The following is a 24,799-nucleotide window of genomic DNA, read 5'->3' on the forward strand; positions in this document are numbered from 1 at the left end:
ATGACAGTTTATAAGCCCTGTAAATACACAGTTTTCCATATTCTTCTTCACCTTTGTTGAAAAGTCAAAAAATATGAATAAAATTAATTAATGAAATTAATTTTTCAAAAATATATATTTGTTAAAAAATTGCAAAGGAGATATTATTTAATTGTAGTTTTATGCAATAAAATTTGAAATAATGAAATCCTTCTTCATAAATTTCAGTTTTTTTTAACCTAGGAGCATTTTTTTACATTTTTACTTACAACATTTTAGACATGTCCAAATCCTTATTTACAAATCTAGCTTTCTTTGTAAAAAAAACTCCTTACTGTAGAAACCCAGATTCGGACACCCTAAAGAATGGTATTATTTATCACTTGCATCAGAGTCCTTTTTCAATCATCGTACAGTATCAAGACGTCATTTCATTATCATAAAATGTACGCTTTCAGTAAACCTACGCCAAGGCATTAGAATGACAACAATACGAATGACGGTAAACGCGTCAGAATTAACATAATGTAGCGTCACAATTAGCATATTACCGTAGCATCACTATTCGGCATTAACATATCCCACCCATTACCATATGCCAGGGGTGTCCAAACTTTTGATCTTTTACAATTGTTATATTTTCATCTCAACATAGATGAAGAAAAGCACGAAAGTCTGGGTATTTACAGGGCTAATAACCTGTCATAAGCTGATTAGGCTAGGTTTGGTAAATGTAGTTTTTTTTTTAAATCTACATTTATGAACAAGATTTTCAATATTTCAGATCCTTCGCCTAAAACAATAATTGAATAATGTCTCCGTTGCAATTTTTCAATATTGAATTTACTTTGAAAACTAGTTTGTATTAATTAATTTTATTCATATTTTTATTCGTTTTACACATCTTAACATTGATAAAGAGAAGAATATAGTTTAGGTATTTACAGAGCTAATGACCTGTCATAAGCTCGTTAGGTGATCACTTTACACACGTGCAACATTCTCCATTCTACGTATGATTGACAACCACACTTCTCAATTTTGGAACTGCTACATATAACATTAAGCTCATGACACTATACGTGTGAGTACACCGTATCCATCTTTGATTGAATTGAGTAAACTTTATTCAGAAAGAGACCAGTAGTAGTAGTGGTTGTAGTTATATTATTACATTTAAAAATATGTCAGACACGAATAAATAGTTAAGTGGTCCACCAGTTGACCGCGGTCCACGATTTGGCCACCCCTGATTTACAGAAACGTCACGAAGGAGCATCAATACGGCACGCGTCGTGTGATTCATTTAGCAGCACGAGCCACGTTCAACATCCAACATAATTCAACGCTCGTTATATACAGCGTGTGTAATGTTGAGATAATCGTGACAGCGGATTAGGTAATTGTATATTAGCGGATTGCACAACGTCATATTGGATATTTAAAAAAAAATCAAGCCAACTAACTGTCACGCCGCTCGCCGCAGGGGTAGGCACAGAGAATAGAAGGCCACGCCACTCTGTGTTTGCGAGCATTCTTAGCCTCTTCCGCATTAATGCATCTCTTCACAACATTTTGAGTGTGTCTAAACACTTATTCACAAATCTGGATTATCTCCAATTAAAGGATTTATGTTCACATCTCAACCAATAGATGTCTTTAGTGAAGTTCTAGTGATTCAAGAACAAGGTTTCTAAATTGGTCCATATATATATATATATAGAACTTCTAAGAATTTGAATAGCGTGGTTATCAATAATGGGTAGACTTGGTGAATGTTACACGTGAGTAAAGTGAACACTTAAACCAGCCTATGACTGTCGTCAGCCCCGTAAATGCCCAGTCTTCCATATTCTTCTTCATCTTTGATGAGATGTCAAAAAATAACATCTCTTCATACATACCCGCCGCTTGTGACCTAACCACTTTTAAGTATTTCACATACCATATCACGCCAAGTTTTTCTCGGTTTTTCTCTGTCCATAACCAACCACATTCGCTTCGTAAATTTATTTTACTATTTTTCTTCACTCGACATACGTTTTTTTTATTTCATAATAATTCAGGTAAATAATACATACATATACATCTCCATGCATGAATGTGGAACATTAATATGGACTGATTGGTGTACCCTCTTGATCTCTCTGCCTACCTCTGCGGTGAAGCGGTGTTACGGTTAATTTGTTACGTAGTTAATTATTATGCATACTAGGCGACGCATGAAAAAACGTGATTTTTAATTTTTATGAAACTCATAATTTGAAGATATCATGTTATTCACATTTTTGTGTGAGTTAAAATTTATTTTTCACAAATCTCGGTTGCTCCTGTAAATACCCAGAGTTCCATGTTCTTCTTCATCTATATTGAGATGTTAAAATATAAAAAAATATCTTTCAACATTTCGACGGCCCCTACGTAAATTACTCTATCTGCAAATCTGTTAATTTACAGGAGAGAGATTAGTAAAAAAATTCAACGTATTTTTTAAAATTAATTAGCGGTTTTATCTGAAATTCTAAACTTATATTATAATTCAAAAACACGATAAAATAATGTATTAAAAAGTATTAAAACTGTATGCTTTGTCAAAATGAAGTAATTAGCGTTTTAGGAGTTCAGTTCATTTCGAAAACTCGATGTAGATAGCGCGTTATACGCCTGAAAGCTAATTTAATTAATATTCGGCGTAATTTATTTTTAATATTTTTTGTTTGTTTATATTTGTAGATAACGGTCATACTTAGGCATCAATTTTCATTTGTTTTTAATAGCTCATATTTCTATAATTTCAAGTTATTCACGGCTGAAAATTAAACAGAGTAAATTTTGTTTGAAATGTAAGGCAGGCATTCAATTTCAGAAGCTGCGCATTAAGCTTGCTCTAGGATGAGTAGGTAGTAATACAATTTTGCATACAGACATACCCCAAGGTAATAATAACACAAAATCATCTATTGTTCACTCAAGTACTGCATAGTTTATCTGAAAAGATATTATTTTGTTACTAGTAATTTTATGGCGAATTGTTTGGAATCAGGATCAATTGCCCATTACAAATAATGTCTTCAAACTCGGATATAAATTTAAACTGATCGTAATATTTCAATGCAGTTGACCCAAATATGTTGCAGTAAATAATGATGGACTTAAAATGTTTTAGAAAAAAAAACAGTAGACGAGAAATGGCAATTTTATTTTAGAACTTGTTCATTGAAAATTATATACCACGACCGCTTAGATTTTTTGAAAATATAACATGAAATCAGTTTCAAAATTACGAAATACTGAATGCAGTTATTTTTAAAATAGCTTGCATTATCTATGGAAAGATTCAAACATTTTTTAACGGTCAAATTTATCGCCTAAAGACATGATATCTTTAATCCAATATGCGATAAATCGCAACTGAATTTTCTTTAAACCCAAGTTACATTTGAACATTTGATGTAGTGAAATTTTTGCTAAAAATGCCGTTTTTGTATAGAAAACCATAAGGTTTTCTTCGAAATAAATATATGGCTTTAAAAAGAAAAGAGTTGTTGAAAGGTGAATAATTTTTTTTTTCAATATATTATTTAATTCATATTCTAAACAAAAAAATGTATCGTACACACGGTGAATTGCATGTTTGCGAGTACCCCCTTAATGGTCTTACGTACGGTTTATTTTTATGATTTTAGTTTTAGTTTCTTCTTGTAAATTACACAGCATCTCACTTATTTGTGTTTACTGAGAACAGGATTGAATTCTATTTTTTTTCATTTGCACATGATACATCCTTGATTTCCCCTACCTCAATATCTGACACTCTCCAAACTAAGTTCTTTCAACTAAGCCACGGCACGTTACAATAAAGTGCATAGGGCACTTCATTAAATTGACGAAATGTTTATTCAATCGATTATTATATGAAGGCAAGATGATCAGTCCTGCGCTTCAGGTCCAGGGTAATAATTTATTATTATTAGATTAAAAAACGTATTAATGTATTGAATGTTAAATTAAATACTGATGTGACTATTGTTTCGCGTAGTTATGGCATTTTCAAACGAATTTAAAATTGATTTTTACATATTTTTTTTAACAATGAAATAGAACTTAGCAGACTAAAAAAAACAGAGTTTGATTTAATATTTATGTAATTCATACATTAAAATGGAGTTCTACAAATTAAACACTCGTTTTTAAATAAAAAAAAAACCTATGTTTATTTTTAACCCCCCTGGGAATCAAACCCGGGACTGAAGCCAAATGTGCTAAACACTTTACTACGGGGGTAGACAAATAAGATGAATACTTATTTAAAACAAAGTTACTTTGAATATTCGCAAATTTATTCAGTTAAATGGTAATTTCAGTTTTTTCCATCAGTCGGTGATGTTCTGTTATGTATATATGCGACTTGACTGCGTCGCTAGCTTGTTTGTTGAGCCGCAAAAAATGGGATCTCACTTTTAAAAAAATGATAGTAAGAATTTTTGTACTAAGTGAGTTTGTTACGCTTACGACTCATTTTGAAATTCAGGTCAAATGCGATCTTTAAGCAACTGATCCATGGGCAATTCTTCAGTTAGTTCTGCTTCATCGATTCTTTCCAAGTATTTTGGAGCGCGATGTTTGATTGAGATAAAATGGCATAAATTTCAAATATTACTTATCGATTAAGCATTAACTTTGTAAAATAATATGACGATTTAAAAATAAAAATGAAACACTTGAATAATACCAATATCATGAGTTTGTTTAAATAAACACGACGAGATTACCACACTACAGATTAACAGGCGAATGAGGGATGGAAATGTTAATTTTATTTTTCATTTTTTTTTTGTACACAGCATTAAATTGAGTAGTGTTCTTCTTCTTCTTCTTCTCAATTTTTATCCTCCATTGCTAGATATACCACTGCACTTCACTGTTGCAGCTATTTTTTACCCCCTACAGCTGCTATGTCGTCGCATCTTTTTTCATATAACGTTTTGATGCACATTCATCTGAAAGAATGCATTTCGACCGCATTTAGTCATTTTTTATCCTTTACTATTGTCGTGTTTACATAAATGAACTCAAAAAAGTGGTCATACATGGTGTTTTATTTGTATTATTTTTTGACATCTCAATATACATAAAGAAGAATATAAAAGTCTGGGCATTTACTGAGCTTACGTCCGTCATAGGCTGGTTCAAATACCCAGACTTCCATATTCTTTTTCATCTATGTTCAGATGTCAAAAAATAATACAAAAATAACTCCTAATTACAGATAATCCAGGTTTGTGAACATGTATTTGGACACACTCAAAATTTTACTTTATTTTAATATTTAAATATTTGAAATGCTTTTATTTCTTTCGACGCGAACGATCGATCAATAATGAAATATGGCAAGACCAAATGACTAAAACACCCACAGCTTGATCATAGTTCCCTGATCCTCAGACGAGGAATTCCAATGCATCATTACCGGAGTTGAGCTGAGCCCAGATGCTGGGCAGAGATAAGGAGCCATTAGCTGACTCTAGAGAGGAATGCTGTGTTGCAATGATTTTTGACTCGGAAACCTACATTCTGATTTTCGATTGCCCTGAAGTCATTTTGGCGTAGCAATCATTAATTGCAGTAAAACAAACAATTCTTGTGCGCACTGAGAATGGTGATTACTTTGGTCCCATTGCGCAATGCTGTGCTCTACGCTGCACAGTGGGGTATATTAGCGATCTGGGCGGCCAAAAGTCACTTTTAAAAACATTGTCGCAGGTGTATGAAAAATATATCAACATGAAATAGAGTATTTTGTTGATGACATGCAATAATTGTATCCCCCCCACGCACATCTCACGTGTCTAATGGTCAGTCGCAAAGTTGTTGTTATTGTGAGTGCACGTGTTTCTCTTTCGCTGTTCGTTTAGTACGCTAACGTTTCAGTGATTATTATTATTTTTTTGTACTGCACGTATACAATTTAATAATGGATTGTGATCAAGCATGTAAGATAGTGTATTGTACATAGATTTAAGTTGCAATAGCTAACATATTTACTAAAAAAAAACTAATTTAAATAAGTGCCTTTAAATGGATTTTTCCTTCATTTTTTTTTTAAATAAAGGATATTTAGTTGTGCTTCCAAGTATTATCCGGCTATAATTTTGATTGTTTCAAATAGCTTAGCCCTCTTTCTTTATATAAATTGAAAAATTTTTTGCAGAATTTTGCTCTTTTGCAAGAAATCGCTCTTTTAAGATGAGTCAGCACAATAATGAAAACTGAACTACGTACAGTTTTTTATCTTTAAATTGTTACATTTTTATTTTAGGACCAGTAGATGTTAGAATAATGACTAGAAAACAGTTATTTATTATCATGCAGCAACAAAATGCTAATAAAATTAATGAAAAATTAGAATGCTTGCAAAAGTACCTTTTACAATTAGATAATTTTTCTGACGAGTGTGCAATGAAAATTAAAAACGATTTTTCGTATTTCAAGTCTGAAATGAAACGAAGATAGACTAATGCACTCAGAAAGGAGGAAACTTTCTTGATAAAAAATGAAAATTGGCTTGACTGAACTTTTACAATTCCTTGGGTAATGAATCGATCAGGACGACCATCAAAGTCGTTTGGTGAATCAAGTCAGAGAAGCAAAAGAAGGAAAACTGAAGATTTGCGCAAACATATTGAATTAGATGTGCTCACCCATGCTACTCGGTCAAAGTTAGGAGAAAGCGGGATGAGAGATGCTTCTTTGGTGTTGAAAGAAATTATCTGTAAACCTAAGCGTGCTACCAAATATAAAAAAGCGTATTCTCGTTGCCAGCAAACAAATACCCGGATAACGCAATTGACTCCATCACAGGCTTTATCTATTTTTGTTGAAGCCGATCTTTCGAGAAGGCAATATGAAATAGTAAGGAGTTCTCATAAAAAACTATACCCGTGTTACAGTATCTTACAAAAAGCAAAACTCGAGTGTTACCCTGCTAAGAAAGCTTACAGAGTAACTGAAACTTGTGCCGAAGTAAACCTACAGAGTTTAATGGATCACACTACCACGCGACTATTGACACATTTAGAAGAATGTTTACAAAATTTAAATAAAAAAGAAAGAGAAACATTAGTTTAAATGTGCAAGTGGGGTTGTGATGGAGCACAACAAGCTCAATATAAACAAACGTTTTTAAATGATGCAGACTCCGATGCAAACATATTTCAGAGTTCGTTTGTGCCCCTACAACTTATTTGTTCCTTGAATAATAAGGTTATTTGGCAAAACCCAATTCCTTCTTCACCATGTTATTGTCGTCCAATAAGAATACGATTTATAAAGGAAACAAAAAAAATAACAAATGAAGAAATCGCTTATATTAAAAGCGGAAGAAGAACTGTGTCCGGACGAGGAACCATGGCCATCTTTCTCGGACTAATATTTTTTAAATTATTTACTACAATTTGCATTTATTAAAAAAAAAAAAAAAATTTTTTTTTTTACTGAAAAGTAAAAAATATCTCCATATAATAAAATGAATTAGTCAAAAGGCATATTTGGAATCGATTTAGAACGAAAAATAATATTGGCCGCCCAGATCGCCAATATACCCCACTGTGCGCTGGTGGCAATGATGATTGATAAAGTATCTATTGCAGATTGAGAAGGAAATCCTTCGAAAGAAATTGCAAGTATAATTTTCGATTTTATAATTTTCTAAAATGACGAATGGTTTTCTGATTTCTTTATTTACGTATAACTTACTTAAATTATTTATTGATTCGGCATTAACTTTGTGGAATAACATGATTATTTTAATTAAATTAAACACTTGAATAATCCACTGAATTGAGTTTTATTTTTATTTACGACTAGTTTCGAAAATGACAATTGTTTTCGTCTTCTGGTACAAATTAAAACTAACGAATAAAAATATATTTAGGTGTATATATAGATTCATAAATATAGGTAGGGGGGTTAAGGAACAACATTTTTTGTAAAAGGAAACATTGATAATAATGGTTACGTATTTTGAAACAGTATATTATTAATTATTGTTGTATCTGAATTTAATATAATTTTGAATCTATATATACACCTAAATATATTTTTATTTTTAATTAATGTTTCACTTAGTAAATACCACTATTTCTTAAAATCTACTATGACACGTGTTTCGATGCATTCCGCATCATTTTCATGAAAATGATGCGGAATGCATCGAAACACGTGTCACAGTAGATTTTAAGAAAAAGTGATATTTACTAAGTAAAACATTAATTAAAAATGGATAGATTTTACCACAAAGTGACTGCCGAATCAATTAATGATATATTTTTATTCGTTAGTTTTAAATTGTACGAGAAGATGAAAACAATTGTCGTTTTCGAAACTAGTCGTAAATAAAAATAAAACTCAATTCAGTGGATTATTCAAGTGTTTAATTCAATAAATATAACTTAATTCACGATATCAGAATGTAGGTAAGGTTATTGAAAATGACATTTTTCTTTTTTTATGAGTTCAAGATACTTATAGCAAATGTGCAAATAAAGAAAGGAAGGTACCTGTAATTTCGACGCCTGGCCCATCTACTTTCAAATATTTAAAGTAGGGAGCACATATGATAATTTGCTACACTGATGATCTTATTAATATCTCAACATATATAGAGAAGAATATGAAAGTCTAGGTATTTACATGACTGTCATAGTTTGGTTAGATAAGGTTAGGTTAAATAAGGCATTTAATTACGAGTACAAGCCCGTTCGTGAAAAATTAAGAATTAGGGAGAAAAGTTTATTCAGAGCATACTTTTATTACACATATCTTCATACAATTATATTTTATTTAAATGTAATTATTGCTGATTTTTATAAAACTCATTCAAATTAATATACCCAAATATTAATTTTTATTTATTTACTTATTAGCCTCAACTCGTGTGCAAATAGTTTTGGCTCTAAAAAAATATTGTTATGATAATAAAAAAATTATCTTCGTATAAATATTAAATAGAATTAGATGATAAGTATTAATGAATAAATTGATGTATTTAAGTGAAAGGAAAGGGAAAAAATATTTTCACAATAAAAAATAATCATAAAATTTCTCCTTTGAGAAATGCCACTAATTCTACGATAGAATTTACGGCTTTCTGGTCTACTGAAATGCACGAAAGGGTTATAAAGATGACATCACACTCTATCATCGGTGACACAAGGCGCAACAAGGCAGAAATTATAATTCTTACACAGAAATTATAATTATTGCGCAGACATCGTAATTCTTACACTGGACGTGATGACAACCGCATTTGTAACCAGATGAGAAAACTAAACTACCAAAAAAAACCACAATCGCCAAAATGTGTAATCCTAAATTGCCCGCGGATATTTTAGTTCAATGTCGAAATTTAATTGAGTTGGCCGCAGTTGGGAAAGATGCCTAAATACCGAGTGACGATCGAGAGGCTTTGATTACAGCTTTGCCGCAACAATGGAAACACAGACTTACAAATGATCCAGTTTTGGAATGAAGGTTGCTTGCTGACCCGCTCGTCTAGATCTCTTATGTAATTGATATATTTTGACACTTAAATATTCATTACGCGAATTTGAGTGGATGGCTAACATTTATTTTATAAAGAGTATCATCATTATTAAGGTTAACTGAAGAAATGGTTGGGTTGTGGTCCCGTGGATACTGTCGCCGACTCTTAAGTCAGATTTTCTCGGTTCGAACCCATTCTACCACAATTTGATACCTTTTTCTAATAATGAGCCGTTTAGGCTCACAGAAAAAGTATGAAATTGAAATATTTGTGTTAATAATAAAAACACAAATTTCTCTTTAAAAAAAAATGTTCGCCTCTTTAGTGAAATAATCTAGTAGTTCGTGCGTTTGACTACCGTGCTGGACGATGGGTTCAATTCTCATGAGATCTAAAAATTAATATAAGTACTAAGTTGCACAATATTCATAAACATACTTTTCTTTTTTTATTGCACCCTGTATAGAAAGTACAACCTATTCTGTTTTCTACAATCCACATATATTTGCCCAAAGCTCTCATTGCGGTACAAACACACTTTACATGCATTTGAATACAATTCCATCATAGGATGACAAAAGGCCACCATCGGAGTTGTGTGGCGTTTAATCCTCTCTGCTTAACCCTGTGAAAAGCGCAGTGACGGTTAGTTACACATTTTATTCAGCATTTCTCAATATTATGTGCCTGTCGTTCGCCATTGTCACCATTTTATGACTCGTTTGCAAATCATCGTGCCTTCTATCGCAGTTGGCCAACGCCGTGTAATTATAAGAGAAAAACCTCTGCCCCATATTATGATTTAGTTATTTCTAAAGTCGGTTTCGCAATCTATTTATACTTATTAATTTGGTCTACAAGGCGCCTCGGTCGTGCTCCCTTAGAAGGAGATCATAAAGCAGATAATATTTTGCGCCTCGAATTAATTTATCGATCAAATGCAGATTTAGTAATGAAGTAACTGCCATTATTAAGCATTTCAAAATACCCCATCTGTTGTGTATATTTATTTTGTATAATTATATTATATATATATATATATATATATATATATATATATATATATATATATATATATATATATATATATATATATATATATATATATATACATATAAATATATACATATATATATATATATATATATATATATATATATATATATATATATATATATATATATATGTATATATAAAGTGAATGTTAGTGGGAAAAGAAGCAGAGGAAGACCGAGAAAAACATGGCACAATCAAGTATGCCAAATACTTGAAAGTGGTCAGGTTAGGAGTCGTAACAATCGGCGGGTATGTATGAGGAGATGCATGAACGTGGAAGAGGCGAAGAATGTTTGCAAGGACAGAGTGGTGTGGCGCTCTATTTTCTCTGCCTACCCCTGCGGAGAAGCGGCGTGATGGTTAGTTAGTTAGTTTTATATATATATATATATATATATATATATATATATATATATATATATATATATATATATATATATATAAAACTAACTAACTAACTAAATATATATACATATATGTATATATATATATATATATATACATATATATATATATATATATATATATATATATATATATATATATATATATATATATATATATATATATATATATGTATATATATATATATATATATATATATATATACATATATATATATATATATATATATATATATATATATATATATATATATATATATATATATATATATATATATATATATATATATATATATATATTTATATATATATATATATATATATGTATATATATATATATATATATATATATATATATATATATATATATATATATATATATACATATACATATATATATATATATACATGTCCTTCTTTTTAGTAAGTATAAATATATACTAAGATAGATAATAGAGGTGATAAGAGATAAAATAGATCGCCTCATTCGGCCATATCGTTTTTGTCCTCACTCTTATATTCTATCTTTCACGATAGGTGTCTTAACTTGATATTATATGAAACGTCTATTGTTTTTATATATTCAAAGAAGAGGTAGAATTTAGAAGATTCTGGACATCCCATGGTGACCTGACTGCTTAAGCGATTACTATTACAATATATTACGATTACAATATAGGTGTATCAAATTGATATGAATTATCTATCGTTCTTTTTATTTATTAAAAAAGATCAAAGTCTTAGCATCCCAAGGCTAAGGATCGGGCATTGGACTGTTCAGCCTATGACTGAACATCCGTATTACATTAATTTTTTAAACTAGCAGGTAGGTATATATGCAATGATGCGAGTAGTATTTTTGATAGATTTGCATAGAATTATGCCTGATTGTGGCGAGACAAATAATTAATATTACTTAGTAAATACAACTATTTCTTAAAATCTACTGTGACACGTGTTTTGATGCATTGTTTTGATGTATCATTTTCAAACACCGACCAAATATAGAGTTGTGTGTTTAAATATTTACTTCAATCAATCGTGTTTAAAACAAAAAGTGTTTCCAAAATTCATTAAAATAAAAACTAAAAGTAACAGTATCGCAGCATGCAAAGCTATTGTGAGTGCAAAAATAAAATGGTTAAAGTAGATTTTAAAAAATAGTTGTATTTACTAAGTAAAACATTAATTAAAAATGGATAGATTTTACCACAAAGTGACTGCCGAATCAATTGATGAAATTAATACTACCCTGGACTGAACTAATCAACTTCCCATAATATATTTAACGATTAAAATACCACCCATATAAACGATGCAAAGCCTTATGCGCAATTTAGTGCAGATTAGGGCAAATATAAATATAAACAGCTTTCGCATATAAAAGTCATTTGACTGAAACTTTTAAACGTTCATTACAACAGTCGTGATGTCATCTTTATGAAAAAGAAACCTAGACCTCTTTCTAATTCGCTTCATGCTTAGTGATGCGTAAATGTTGGAATAAACTTGTGCCCTCAAATCAGAATCCGACGCTCAAATTGACCAACGGATTTCCAAAGAGCTCCGAAGAAATCATCATAACAGATCGCAATATTATTTTATTTTTTCGACATCTGAACATAGATGAAGTGCGTCGCCTACTTTCAAAATCCACCAGATGTATGTAAGTCAATTTTCCAAAAAATGTGAAATTCTCCGGGTAACATTTATGTTTTAAAAAATTGTGTATCTTTAGATAAAATTTTATGAAATATATCATTTTCCCAGTTTTAAAAAAAAATCAGTTATTAAAAAAAACACGGAACACAAACCTATAATGACATCATCTTAATTTTTTACCTATCCCCGTTCTCTGATTGGCCGATATGGGTCAGAAGGCAAGTTTCATAAATATATCGGAATTTGAAATACAACGCTCTTTTTAGGTATTTTTTAACAGGGTTTTCAAGTATAATTTTTTTAAACAATAAAACCCACGATTGAGATTCCGATAGAGTATTTATTTTTAAATTTTATAAAATTGGATCGGCTGAGTTTTGAAAGTAGGCGACACAAGTAGAATATGGCATGTACGGGGCATTATTGGAAAAAAAACGATAACAAAAGCTTTTTCATATCACCAATAGATGTCTCTAGTGTAAATTCTAGTGATTCTTGTACAATGTTTCAAAATAGGATCATATACATATAGAACTAACAGGAAATTGAAAAGTGTGGTTGTCAATCATGAACAAAACTGATGAATGTTAAACATGTGTAAAGTGACAATTTAAACCAGCCTGTGACGGTCTTAAGGCTCGATAATGCCCAGACTTTCAATACTTCTTCATCTTTGTTGAGATATAAAAAATAAAGCAAATGATATATCAGTTTGGGAGCTGTATTCAATTAACATAATATGAAAATATTTTAAAGTATGTCTTACAATTTTTTGTATAGTAAAATAATTTAATACTTCCCAGAATATGCCCAGACTTCCATATTCTTCTTCAACTATGTTGAGATGTCAAAAAATGATATGAAAAATAACTCGTATAATTGAAGATGATCCAGATTTGCGATCAAGTATTTGGACACACTCAAAACGTTGTCAATATTAATTTGTCGATGCCCTGTTATTAACAGCGGCGAGACGGTGAATGAATTAATACCTGAGATAATAGCGCCCCAGCTGGGACCCTTATTGGCCATTTCGCGCCCGGGACGCCAATTTGGTATCACAGGATGTCGCAATCCTTTCGCTGAGGTACAAATGGAGTTAAGTGAACAGACAGAGCTATAATTATACTGGTGCCTTCGTAAAAGACGGATCAGACTTTTTGTTAAGGATTAATTAAGTCCGGAAAGGAAATTGCATCTCGTGGACTCTTTGTAATGGATCTCGGTCAATTACTGTACAAGTATTAAATTATTTTAATATACAAAAATATGTATAGTATAAGTATAGTATATGGCAAATAACTCCTTCATACTGAAGGTCCCGGGTTCGATTCCCAGGGGGGGTCAAATAAATATAAGTCATTTTTTCACTATAACATTTATTCAATATTACCCTGGACTGGTACCTGAAGCGGAGGGCTGATCTCCTTTCCTTCGTGTGTAAACGATCAAGGTAACACTGTGTTCATATGAAGTAGTGCCCTATGCACCATTGGGGTACGAATAAGGGTAAGAAGAAGAAAAATAAGAACATTCCCTCTGATAATGTGGTAACTATGGTAATTATAAAAAAAATATTATTCCTCATCTATGTTGAATCATCAAAAATGAACATATTGTTGTTTTACTATGTATATCAAAATGTATTATTCTGAACATAGTGTTAATTATGTACAGTGTACACAATTCAGTGAAGTGTGTTTCATGTTAATTCACCGGTGAGGCAATACGTTTTTTTTAAATAATAACCATTGTTATACGGATGCTGAGTCAGTTATAAAGATCCTTCTAATGGTTTGGGCACAATAGAAAAATCTCCCACATATCTTCGTGAATTATTCAAGTACTCTCTTGCACATCTTCGCTTGTAGGAGGTAATTTGACTTTCTGTAGGAATAATTGAATTTTAAACATCGCCATGTATAGGAAAACTTCTCCTCTAGTGAAATCTTCGCTGATTTATGCAAGAGCATTTAAGAGAGAATGTTACAATGTAATTACACGCTAACATCTTTGGTTATCGAGAAAATTTCGCGAACACACTATTAATAGCCTATCAATTATCTAAGCATGATTTGTAACAGAATTAAGGTTGAAATAATTCCAATTTACGATCTGAAGTTGCGCTATATATGAGAAGCGTTATGAACATAAATACATATATGTGTCGCCTACTTTCAAAATCCGCCAGATCCCAGTCAGATAAAGTGATCACTTAAACCAGCCTATGACGGTCGTAAGCCCCGTAAATGCCCAGACTTCCATATTCTTCTTCATCTTTGATGAGATGTCAAAAAATAATATAAAAATAACTCCTGTAATTGGAGATAATCCAGATTTTGTGAACAAGTATTTGGACACACTCAAAATGTTGTATACACCTAAAATGTTATGAACATACATGTCTACCTTATTTTTGATGTCTCAAATATCAAACATGAAAGAGAATATATGTAAAAGTTTGAAAATTTACTGGGCTTACCACCTGTCATAGGCTGGTTCAAGTGATCACTCAAAACATGTGTAACATTCTCATCCTACCCATTATTGACAACCACGCTACTATCATATAATTGACACGTTCTTTCATGTGCGAGTTCTCGACAGCGTCTTTGGTTAATTTAAGTAAGATTTAAAAATGAGTGTTAATAAATTACCAATTTACGAAAATGGTCCTGTATAAAATATCCAAATGTATTGATTTTATTATTTAAATAAAACAAAATTGCGATTAACGTCAGTTAAGCATTAAGAGGACATGATGAAGCAGAAGATAGCGAGATTTGTCTTGGTTTAATGGATTTTATTACCGAAAAATTTTGCTTTTTTTTTAAAGCAAAATTTTTCGGTTAATGATTACTTAAATGCAATATTTCACAATTATGACGATAATTTTTTTTTATTCTTCATTTTTTTTAATGAAATGCATTGTCGGCAATTTCAGTCACTAGCCAACTCTGGTAACAGCCAGATGTGTGTAAATAATATTCTTCTGGAATCTTCTATGATACCATATAATTATTTCAAATTCACAAAAAACGTAAACATGCATATTTTGCTCCAACGGTAATTCTTTTTTATTCCTTTTTACCAATGAAAATACTCTCCGATTTAAAAAAAATATCAGTTTTGTACTTTCTCTTATCTGCTTTCAAATTTGGACAGCATCCAAGAATGCAGCAACGCATTAATCGAAATATCATATGCGTTGATTAAGCATCAATTTCGTTAAATACCATAGCAAAAAATATATTTTGATCCCCTGGAAATTGAACCCGAAATCTCCAGCATATTTATTGTAACTGCAAATAGTTGGTAGAATTCCATATTGAATTGTTGGGTAATATATCCAAAATTAAATACGGTTTTTGTTGGATTGAATTCTACATTTATTTATGTATACTTTAATACGTAAAGCGTTTCAACATTATCAAACACTGGCTAAAAATATTTACAAAATGTCCTTATATACTAACTATAATACTTATAAATGTAGAATTCAATCCAACAAAAACCGTGTTTTATTTTGGATATATTACCCAACAATCTCCAGCATAGTTTTCAAATGTGCCAACCAATGTACTATGCAGGCGGTCATCTTCTGCCAACGTTATTGTAAAAGGTTTCGCAACTTAAGATGAAGCATCATTTGTTTTTATAAAAAAAAGACGGAAGTCTGAGCATCTTAGGGACGACAACCATCAGACATAATTTAAAAAAATCAAATAACAACTAACACACCAATAGAAACCAACAGCATTGCATATCGAAAGTTGTCCCATTTTCGGATCTGATACAGAACCATCTAGGTTTCCTGACAGACCTTCTCTTGTAAAAGCAATTATTATGTTTGTTATATGAACTAAGTTCCAAAAATTATAGAAAATTGTAGATCTTGCTAATAATTTCAGTAATTGATTCAGCAATCAGTTTGTGGTAATATGACTCCATTTTCAATCACTTACGCACCACGTACTTTTACTCGGTAAATGTCAATTTTTTCGTAAAACCTATTGTGACACGTGTTTCGATGCATTCCGCATTAATTTTCTTGTCATTTTCAAACACATATTAAAACTTAAATTAAAAGAAATTGGTTATAGAGCAAAAGTCAAACAGGATGAAGAATCGTACTTATGTTAAATCAACTTCAAAACAAGAATTTTAATATGATTGATTTATGGCATATTTTACAATATTTGAAATATTTATCGCTTCCAATTACAATACAATGTATCTTTAAACTACAGTTGCTCGAGTGACCGCGATACGGACAATCTGCTATCGGAGGTGACACGATAAATTTGTCAATCAGAGAGTCTTACCTCACCAAACGTGGATGATGGATGGGCGAGGATTTGCTCTTTTTAATGCCTATTAAATGTGAACGGAAGAATGCAATGTATGCATTATGCATCTGCGACTCAAAAGGCCCGATCCAATTTTCATTCGAAGCCGTTTCGATGCGATATTTCAGTAATTTATTGGTGCAGGAGAAATTTGGTACTCTTAATGCAATAAATTGAAATGCGATCGATTGTTCTGAAGCCGAGTTTTAATATTTTCAATGCATTATTTGAAAAAATAACTTGTAGTATTAATTTTAATAATGATTAAAGAAAACACTTGTTTTTTACCACTTGAGTTTTATTATAGACTTCATGTTTCAGAAGTTAAACTTCCATCATTCAGGTCTGTATAATAACTCAGTTTGATTAATTTTAATAAATCAGTTTTACTATCTTTTTGGCAAATTTTCTTTTAATTAAGAAATAAAAACGTTTTTATTGTACACACTTATTTCATTTTTATGAGCCTAAGAAGGTAATTGTGAAAAATAACTGTCAAATTTGGATAAATCAGCTTTGAACCCAGAAACTCCGATTCAAAGTCTGCGACACTAATCCATCACTTTTTAGGAATTTCAGTGTATATCCTTAATATCGTCTTTGAGAAGTAAATAAGCCTTCTTCTATTGGGCGACTTTCTATAATTGTAAAAACAAAAATGTATTAACTGATTTGGCAGTCGCTTTGTGGTCATGTCGATCCACATTTTATTTCATTTCACTTGGTAAATATCACTGTTTCTTAAAATCTATTGTAACACTTGTTTCGATGCATTCCATATCATTTGGTGCATGAAAAGGCCACAAAATACATCAAAATACAAATGTTTAAAAAGAATAAAAATTGAAAACAAAATAATTTCATTTATAACATTTAAAAAATGCAGTTGCTTCCATTTCAAACCGTAGTTATTGAAGTATTATTATAATTTTTATTAAATGTTCTTCATATTAAACTCAATACGTCAGATTTTTTAAATGACATTTTATATTATTTTAAAGTATGACAGAGAAATAGTGTTTGATTTTACACGTAGGCGAATTCTTTGAGGATAATTGATTTATAATTTTATTTTTCATTTATTTCCAGGCCTTGTTGGTACAGCTGACGGTTAGCGTCTCCAAATGAGACAAACCCAGAATCTTACCCAGAAAGGAATATACGTGAGTATTTTTTTATTAATTTTATCGAGTAAACTTTGATTAACTAAACTTTTAATGAAAACGTTGGTTGAATAAACTTTTACTGAATAAACTTTGGTTCAGTAAACTCTTATTGAGTAAATACTAAAAAACCCCTGAAATAAAATAGACGTAGAAAAAATAAAATAAAAAATGCTTGTCTTGTTAAACTTAATGCATCAAGTTGAAGTAAAGAGGCGATTCGGATTCCAGTCCATGCCAGTTCCGTCAAGAGTCGAGGCGTATTTGTTCCATCTTGACTCTATAAATCAGTTTATGGTTATTATATTATCGTATTTAGTATGAAGACTCTTCATATACGGAATATCGCTAAGCCGGAGTAAGGATATAAAAATGAGACCTACAATAATTTATTATTATAACCAGTAGTAAAGGCAAAGTAAATGCATAGTAAAAATAAATCTCCCTTAACTTAGAATCCAGTAATATAAATATATATTAATGATAATTAGTACAAAACACATGAGAAGTTTAACCATGTTTTTATTCGTAGGTAAAAATAATCAGCATTAAGGTCTAGTCTATACTCTATACACATGCTAATTATTGTCACAAAAGCATATTTTTATTAATCAAATTGATATTTGATAGCATGTGTGAACTTATTTTGGTAGAATTAAGCATGCTTATGCTCGAAAGCGTGCCAAAAAATTCACTTTCAATTTTTGAAATGTTTTGTAAAACATACACCAGAATTAATTTGTAGTGAACGGATGTGCTTTTATTAATTTTGTGACTTTGACCTTTTAATCAATGATTTTTTGAGGGAATGTTATCTGGTCAATTATTTTATTATGATTTTTAAGGCATAAAAAAGGTCAATGTATTTCTTTTTATATTTTTGATCGTCATCGTATTTACGTACACACGATAATGAAAGAATACTACATTATTACAGTTCAATCCACTCATTTGGTGATATTAATTATTATTATATGAAAAACTACAATAGTCAAAGCTCTTTGACTTTCTCAAATTATGTATGAAAAAAATATATTCATTTATAATTATTTTTTATGTGATTTATTTATATATATATTTACATATATATATATATATATTTATATATATATATATATATATATATATATATATATATATATATATATATATATATATATATATATATATATATATATATATATATATATATATATATATATATATATATATATATATATATATATATATATATATATATATATACATATATATACATATATATATTTATTTATATATATATATATATATATATATATATATATATATATATAAATTTTTATATATATATTTATATATATATATATATATATATATATATATATATATATATATATATATATATATATATATATATATATATATATATATATATATATATATATATATATATATATATATATATATATATATATATATATATAATATATATATATATGTATATATATATATATATATATATATATATATATATATATATATATATACATATATATATAATTTTTTTTTTCTTTTTTTACCCTTATCCGCACCCAATGGTGCATAGGGCACTGCATCATAGCAAAGCGGTGTTATCTTGATCGTTAATTGCATGAAGGCAAGGTGATCAGCCCTTCGCTTCTTGTACCAGTCCAGTGTGATATTAAATAAATATGAGGGCGAAAATCACCCATATTTATTTTGACCACCCAAGAAATCGAACCCGGGATCTCCGGAAGCCGTGCTGACAAAGTAGATTTATATTAGGGGCAGAAAAAAATATATAAGTAATGTCTCGGCTTTCTTAAATATGACTTTATTTTACATGAATTTTCAAAGTTGCATTTTTACGTGGTAAATCTACAGTGCCCTCGTTTCAAACTCCGAGAAAGCACATCAGTATACAAGTACCTTGTCCGTCATTTTATGTTGCCAGATCCCATATAGAGGCCCAGCAAAATGACAAAGACGTATGGCTGTCTTTACAGCGAAGTGGATCGTTGACCAATTTCGGTGACAATCGGACAGATCATCACGTTTTCCAGCCTCCGTGGAGCTGTTATTATTATTCCCTGCTCTGAAAATCACAGTTTCGTACGGATTAAAAGAGAATTCTCCTCATGAATAAGTCATGAATTTTCGAACCCGCTTGTACTTTGTACTTTAAACCCGATTGTCATTCATCTAGAGCGAATCAATAAAGTAAGAAAAACGAATGAATAATTTCATGTATTTGGGTGACGAAGAGAAAAATATAGTGCATATTGTATTTCGTATATTAAAAGCAAATATATTAAGTTGAGACACTTTCAAAATTTATATCTCATCCGTAGGGTGAATAATCCAGTGCACGATATAATAAACAATATAATTACTCATCAAAAAGAAATGTCAAATAAATTGTAATATTATTTCAGGCTTTGTCACCTTAAAATATATGTGTGATAATTAAGAATGAATCTCATCTATGTTCAAAAGAAATAAGCTTAATTAATACATCACGAATTCCTCAACTAATGGCGCAATACTTCACAAATGTATCAAAAACCTTACCGGTATGCAAAAAGATCTGTGACTATTGCATTTACATATATAGGTTTTAAGAATCAATGCAATATGGGTGTTCAATCATGGGTAGAATGGTGAATGTTCCATGTGTGTAAAGTGATCACTTAACCAGCCTATGATAGCTCGTTAGACTTATAATACCCATCCATCTTCATTCATAGTATTTTAGTATCTCAAAATGTAAAAAAATTGGCATTAAAAAATCGTTTTCAAAATAATTTTACAATGGTGTCATATTTGGGAAAACTCACATTGGACATATCATTGTATTTTCTTGAATGTTTTTTGCAGTAACTTTATAGCACATTTTATAAACTTTATAAAATAAAACAACTTTGTTTTTAACCACTAAAACATTGTTTTCAAAATAATTTTACAATAGTGTCATATTTGAGAAAACTCACATTTGACATATCATTGTATTTTCTTGAATGTTTTTTGCAGATACTTTGTAGCACATTTTATAAACTTTATAAAATAAAACAACTTTGTTTTTAACCACTTTTTATTGGTACACTTATTCCAACCGGATTCGACAAGAACCTTGTCAAAATAACCTAACTATGATTATTTTAATGTTTTAGAATTAGTACATAAACCCTGATGATGACAAGGTTATTGTCGAAACCGGTTGTAAAAAGTGTTTCAATAAAAAATGATTAAAAACTTAGTTGTTTTATTTAATAAAGTTCAATTGTGTAATTTCGAGTAATTTCTAATTTTGCATTCAATGAAAAATAAATAAAAAAATCCCAAAATTGTTGAATTTTTAAATTAAGTTCACTCATTTTTTCTTTATTTTATTATTAGATTAAAACCATTTTTTTTTTTAAATATTTTTAATATCATACAAAACTCAAATTAAAATATCATACAATACTCAATTCACTCAAATTAAATTAATTTCTCAATAAAATTATATCAAATCATGGTTATCAACTCCTGCCTTCTTTTATATATAACATGACAATTTGTATAGCCTCTCACCAGTCTGATGATGTCGGTAACGACGAAACCCGGTCGCTGGTCAAATAAAAAAGTGGAAAAGCTAAAAATATTGGTTTTAATCTAATAATAAATTAAAAATGCAATTCCATCACGAAGTGTCAGTGGATAATATAAATCTATTAAGTTCACTCATATAAGCCGAGCTCAGTAACATACATTTTCGATGCCAAATGTACGAGTGGACACTTCTCAGAGGCTTCATTATCTGATTTCGTAAATTATGAGTGTTCACGTCCCATTTCTTTGCATCGGGTGTCCACTTAATGTCCTGAATAATGATCGTTTAAATATCATACGTGCAGATTCCGACTAGGGCTTTTGCCGAGAAAAATAAATTAAATGTGGCCTGAGAAACTCTCGAGAATTTACATCCGAAAAGTAACGGACACTCGAAATAATTAGTGTTATTTCAGTATTATATGTTCGTTCGTTTATATTGTAATTAAGTAATCAACAGATATTGAAATAATGAGGCGATTGGAGGATCCAAGTGTGCCAATCATTGTGATTATCAATTCTGAAAACCGTTCATTTCATTTTAATTACATTCATTTGTCGTTCTGTTAACTGTCATTAAGTTGTTATAAATAATTACATCATATTGAGTGTCCAAATACTTGTTCACAAATCTAGAAATAAGAGTTGTTTTTCATATTATTTTTTGACAGGATTTCCAAGAATTTTAGTAGTGTGGTTGTCAATAATGGGTATAATTGGTGAATGTTACATGTGTGTAAAATGAGCACTTAAACCAGCCTATGTCGGTCGTCAGCCCCGTAAATGCCCAGACTTCCATATTCTTCTTAATCTTTGTTGAGATGTCAAAAAAAAGTTGTAAATAATGATTTTTATATGGATAACTCAATACAACTAAGAATAATATGGAGAAATCTAGGGCTTATGATCTGACACAGACTAGTTTTAGTGATCATTTTGTATATTTTACCATTTTACCCATGATTGACAACTACACAACTCAAATTTCAAAAATTATATAAACCCCTTAATTTACACCTCTCACGTGTGAGTTCACTTAAACCAGTCTATTACAGGTCGTAAGCCATGTGAATACCCAGTCTTTCATATCACTTTTCATCTATGTTGAAATGTCAATGTAAATAATTCCTTTATTGATTCGGCAATCACATGAGGAAAATATCTATCATTTTTTTATTTAAATTTTACGTGGTAAATACCCTTGTTTTATAAAATCTATTGTGGCAGGCGTTTCGGTGCATTCCGCACCATTTTCTTTAATATTTTAATAAGATTTAAAATTTAAATAAAAAGATATGGGCTCACTCAAAATACTCGTATTATGAATAATTTTTACTTTATAACAATATATTTCTGTATACTTGCATAAGACTACTTTTTGAGTTTGTTAATGAAAACATTTGTAGTTTTCTAAACTAGACGCTCTTACATTAATGAATTTAAAAGAAATGAACATTACATTTTTATGTATTTAGAAAGATAACATTTGATTCTTGTTAAGATTTGATTCGTGTTAAAATTTCAAAATCGTTGAATCACTTTATTAAATTCATAATTTTGAGCAAACAAACTAACTAAATATGTATGTTAATTTAGCTGTATTTATGATACAAATAATTTTCTTTTTAAATAAATATTTAAATGTTACGTTTTTATATTCATAGAATGTATTTTTTGCTCATTAGTTTTACTTTTCACCTGTAGATGAAAATATCTGCTTCTTTTCGAAACTAGTCGTGTTTAATGAAATTTAACTCATTAAGTTGAATTATACGAGTGTTTGATTTTTAAATAAAGTAAAATTAAAATTAAAATAATAATATCGCATGTACAGCTCAATTTAAATATTTCGCAAGCTTTTTTTGCCTTGGAATTTCGTGATGTCAAGTATTCGTTTCTCTTCATTGTTAAAATACATTTCAATCCATTAAAAAGAACAATATTTCTCATGACATATGTCCCATTATCTCTAGAGAGGTTCTCGCGTCCCGCGGAGTGTCCGAAACACTTCTGTTTTTGAGTTATATGCTCATTTTAATAATAAGCTATGCGGCCCACCACGTCTGTCATGACCTCGTGATATGAGCATTTATCGCGTACTTAATTCCTCGTATTTCACTTTTCCCGTACAGATCATCCAAAAATTAAACGTGATTCGAAGCGGGGTACCGAAAGACCCCGGATCATGTTAGTATGGAAATCTTAGTACGCTACTCGCAGCAAGCGCCACCTCACCTACAGAGTCACAGATTCCTCGTCTTTACCAACGCGCCGCCAGGTGCCGACTGAGCGAGAGCGAGACGATAAGCGAAAGGACAGAAATTGGATCAAATGAAAATAGAGTATTATTAAAAATTAAAATTACGTTTTGTACTGACATTTCTTGGTGGAACTGCATTTTATGTAATAAAGTAACAACTATGTATCTTTTTCCGCATGAATTTTGTTTGTACGATGTCGGTGTTATGTTATGACTTCTGACGATACCGACTAGTCTGACGATGTCGGTTACGACGAAACCCGGTTGCTGGTCAAATAAAATTCATGTGGAAAAAATTACAAAGATGTTGTTTTATTATAATTAAAATAACCAAAAAGTGACTACCGAATCAATTAATGAAAATAAAGAAGTCTAATTATCTCACTTATTCCTTATTGTAATACCATATTTATTAGAGTGAAATAAATAATATGTAGTTAGCAGAAAAAAAATCTCTGTTTATAAGTTATTACCTCTGTGGTATATCAGCGTGTTTAGTTACTGTGCTGGAGGCCCCAGGTTCAAATCCCAAGGTAGGTGAAAATAAATATTTGTTATTTTACTTTGTGATATTTATTTAATATTACCCTGAACTGGTAATATTACCCTGTTGCACAGGAGTAATTACCTTACTTTCAAGAAAGTATATCAAATCAAAATAACACTGCGTCCATACAATGAAGTGCCCTATGCACCGGCGAGTGTGGATAAGGGTTAAGAAAAGAAAAAAATATACAAGTTCGTAGAACTCACACTACCGGCTTATTGTGCTTTTTATCACAATCAATATT

At 30.3% G+C, this 24,799-nt stretch overlaps 1 protein-coding gene across 1 annotated transcript in view; it reads left to right on the plus strand.

The window, feature by feature from the left end:
• Nucleotides 1-24,799, plus strand: part of LOC148302428 (uncharacterized) — a 173,040-nt gene that overhangs the window by 73,919 nt on the left and 74,322 nt on the right. Inside the window, exon 3 of the mRNA XM_088271607.1 lies at nt 18,084-18,157. The gene's annotated coding sequence lies outside the window, so the exon portion shown is untranslated. The remainder of the gene's footprint in view (nt 1-18,083; nt 18,158-24,799) is intronic.

This window comes from Brachycentrus maculatus, unplaced genomic scaffold (genome assembly GCF_059751285.1).
Source record: "Brachycentrus maculatus isolate JH-2025_06_01 unplaced genomic scaffold, ASM5975128v1 h1tg000452l, whole genome shotgun sequence".
Taxonomy (NCBI): domain Eukaryota; kingdom Metazoa; phylum Arthropoda; class Insecta; order Trichoptera; family Brachycentridae; genus Brachycentrus; species Brachycentrus maculatus.